Here is a 3,854-nt window from a genome sequence, read left to right on the forward strand (position 1 = left end):
CGGCCGAGAGGACGAGCTCGAAGGAAGCTCGCCGGGCAGCGCGGGGCTCCGGGCTCGGCCCCTTCTGCGCACGGCCGCTCCCCGTATGACGGCGCGGAAAAGACGACGCTGCGCCCGAAGCTCTGCTCCGTCGGCAGCGCTACGAGCTCGGCCGTTCGGATGAGCTGTGTGACGGGAGGAGCGGAGCGAGCCGGGATCCGTCACATCGCGTGTCCTCAAGAGCTTCCAGGCGCTCCCAGCACCGCCTCCGTTGTGCTGAATGCGTTCCCGAAGTCGGCTCCGCACGGTGCTTCGGCTGCTCCTATCGTGGCCTGGGTCAGCCGCTGGAATTGCTGTAGCTGAAGCTTTTTCCCGCTGTCTCCCTCCAGCTCTGTTCTGCCTGGTTTATAAAAGAAAAAGGCCGTTTTAAGGAAAGGCTGCTTTTAAAGATAACGCTCCGTCTTCTTAAGCGCAGCAAAGAAGAAATGAGGCAGTGGGAAGTGAATGATGCAGGTGTCCTCTGGCTGCTGAGCACAGCTCCCCAAATCCAACACCAGGACTGCTCCATAGATGTGACAGCAGAAAAGGATGTCGCAGTGTACAACACATTGTTTAATATTTAAAAATGTCTTTAATTCATGATTTTTGTTCTTTCCGTTCTGTTGGGGAGGGCCATTGTCACACCATGCCTACAAGTGGGGCAACAAATACCACAACGCGCCTCTATGACAAGGGAGCAATCCAAGTATGAAAACCAGATCAGGGCACCCTGCCCTTCCATTGGCGAAAACCTTCACAGAAGATATGAAGAAACAATTAAAATGGCTGTGTTAATGACAGCTGCTGAGATAGAGCAACCATTAAGTTTTAAAAAATACATTTCGGTTTTCATAGAGCCTGAAAATAGTTTCGGAATGGAGGGTGGCTCTTATTTGATGTCTGAAAAAGGCAGCTGTTTCCTATTTCACATCTGAAAGTGACACAACCCGTACAGAAAAGTTGCTCCTGTTAAAAAAGAAAAAAACCATGGATGTAATTTCAGCTGAAAATCTTCACGTTGCAGGAATAGAGATGGTTCAAGCTTTTAATGGCAAGTCAGAGTCAGAAAGTTGCACAGAGGTTAAGGGTCATGTTACGTATCCTGAGCCGCTTCTAATCTTAAATATTTATCTGAAATTAGAAGCACCAGGAGAGAAAGGAGGGGGAGGAAAATAAACCTGGAGCTCATTAAAGTGCAACAAAGAAAAAGGGACTCATTAGGGAACAAGTGAAAATATCTTTAACAATTCAGACTTCTGCCACTGTCAGGGTGAAGATGCCTGCAATGCTACCAGGGAGCACAGCAAAAAACTGCTTTTCAGGAGTGATTACAGTGAAGAAAGTGTAGAAGAACCATAGAATGGCTTGGGTTGGAAGGGGCTTCAAGGATTATCAAGCTCCAACCCTCTGCCACAATCCCTCCCAAAAGTCACCTTTCAGGCAGCCAGCAGTGCTTGGCATTAAACACATATTCCTGAAGTTGTGTATGTTTGCATCCAGTCTCACACCCCCATGTGGAATAATGCATAATTTTTATTTCTTGAAAACACAACACACACGCACACACAAAATACCCAACAACCTTTTTATTTTCTTTCAAATAAGTAAGAAATTAACTGTGAACATCTAGAAATACCTTGTAACCAAAATGTCATGCAGAACAACAGACCCTTATCCCAGTAAGGAGGATTTCTGTACAGCATTTCCTCCTGCTGAGCCCTGGGGCTCCCAGCACAGCATCACACAGAGCTCTGCACGGCAGGATACACCATCCCACCAAAGCTCCTTTTTCCTCCCCACTGCCGATGGTAGAAGAGATGGCGGTGAAGCAGTGGGACCATGAGAAGTGGGATTTTAGCTGGTGGTGAGTGCTGTCTGGGGGGTGATTTGTATCTCCCCCACCATCACAGCTTTTTGTCAATTCAAGACTTAGGAAATGAGCTGGGGAACTTGAGCAGAGCTGTCTCATTTCTGTCTCATTTCCCATAGTACAGCAAGGTCCAATGAACTCCAACGTACTGAACTGTACTAGGACATATTGGAATGTATTACATATGCTATTTCATTTGGAGGAGTACTAAATGAAAAAGCATCTCCTTTTATGTTACTCCCAATGGTTAAAAATCTCCTGGTGGCCTCCTACATGCCTTACTCCCACCGATAACAAATCCAAACCTTCAGCTTGTGGTGCAGGTGTTTCACAGCTTTCACTGAGCCTCCTGCCATGCCAGAGTCTGCTCAGCACAGGATGGCCCGTATCGAAGGTGAAGCTCTCACACTGACAAACAGTATTCAGTAACTGAAATGTGCGTGCTTGGATGTTCCCCCAGACTCAGTGTGTCACTGTACCAATAAACATCCAGAAGGAAGCTTTTCCCATCCCCTCAGAGCCCCATGCTCTCTCAACAGCCCCTGCTCCTTGCAACAGAGGCCATATGGTGATGGAAGGATGAGTAAGAGTGCTCTGAGAAAAGCCCCGAGTTACCTGAGCAAACAGCACAGCAGGAGGGAGCCGGGAATAGGCAGGACAGGTATTTGAACCTCTTTGCTTCACCACTTTGGATAAAAGCCCAGAGATCTGCAACATTAACACACTCCCCTAAGGCTCCCCAGTGTCTCCAGTGAGCACGGCAGCTGGTGCAGAGCCCAACTCCAGAGCTCCCCAAAGAGACAGAACACAGAAACAGAACACGAGCCAGTCAGAGTGATGGGAGGCATCTTTTTCTCTAAGGCAGTAGGATGAGACTCAGTGATATTACCTGTTCCACTGCCTTGCAGCTACTGGGATACGAGCTCCTGGAGCTGCTTGTGCCAACCACGCCAGTGATCCTGGAGCACGGAGGCCTCACAGAGCGATGTGTTCCAGCAGCTCCCGGCTGCTCCCCAGCCCTGCAGCCCCACAAACCCCACAGGGATGGGAATGGAGCTGCAGTAGGATGCAATGGTGCAGCACTGTGCTGGGCCCAAAAATGTATCACGGTGTGAATGCAGGGCTATGTTCAGCTCAGCAGCTTTCCAGCCTTGAAGTACCGTTGGTACCATCGGTATTTGACTAAAAGAAAACATTTACAAAGAAAAATCAGACTGGGAACAGAGCACTTAGCAAAGGCCGAGAGTATATAAGAGTAACCAGACAAAACATGATGATCAGGTTGTGAAGGCACCTGCTTTGTGTCTAGGATGCTCAATGCTGAGGATACACTTTAAAAGTCCAAACAGGCTGAGGAAAAAATGCAGCTGCAGCAGATGAACAGCCTTGATTTGTGCCCAGCAAAAAAAACTCTCCAACTACTTCTGGATTCCACTATTTTCACCTTCTTGATCCCAGATAGATTTCTTGATGAGGACAGCCTGCAGCCCTGCTCCCCCTGGGGCTGCTGAAGCACAGGAGCTGCCCTTTCTGGTCTCTAAACAGAGACAGACATGCACTAAGCGCAGCATTTTCTCTGTGTGTCCGTGGTCTGTAATGCTAAATTTTGAGATAATTACATTTTTGGGACATGCCTTGCTCTTAGGGTTGACAGGCAGCCCACTAACAGATACTTAACATTGCCTTCTGACCAGATTTTTTTTTAAGTGTCACAACACTACAGAACAACCAGGGAGAGCAGCCGGCAGATCCCCCGCCCCATCCAGGTAACTGCGGGGAGCGGCAGGAAAAGTCCTTCGGAGTCTCGAGGCGGGAGGGCGCGGATGGAGCGATCCCCGCAGCCTGCGGGCAACCCCCCAACATCCCCTCCAAGCAGATCCGGGCCCCTCCGCTCCTCTTTGTTCCCCGGCTTACAGCCGCCCGCTCCGGCCGCCCACACGGAGCGGAGCGCCGCTCTCTCGGTAGA

At 49.5% G+C, this 3,854-nt stretch overlaps 1 long non-coding RNA gene across 1 annotated transcript; it reads right to left on the reverse strand.

Annotated features, from left to right (window-relative positions):
- Window positions 1-1,589: 1,589 nt before the first annotated feature.
- LOC116217318 lies at window positions 1,590-3,848 on the reverse strand. Its single transcript, XR_004161726.1, has 2 exons — window positions 3,183-3,848; window positions 1,590-3,070 (listed from the first exon to the last, which is right to left on the reverse strand). It is a non-coding gene; the product is annotated as an uncharacterized LOC116217318 (long non-coding RNA).
- Window positions 3,849-3,854: the final 6 nt, after the last annotated feature.

Source organism: Meleagris gallopavo, chromosome 20 (genome assembly GCF_000146605.3).
Source record: "Meleagris gallopavo isolate NT-WF06-2002-E0010 breed Aviagen turkey brand Nicholas breeding stock chromosome 20, Turkey_5.1, whole genome shotgun sequence".
In the NCBI taxonomy this organism is placed as follows: domain Eukaryota; kingdom Metazoa; phylum Chordata; class Aves; order Galliformes; family Phasianidae; genus Meleagris; species Meleagris gallopavo.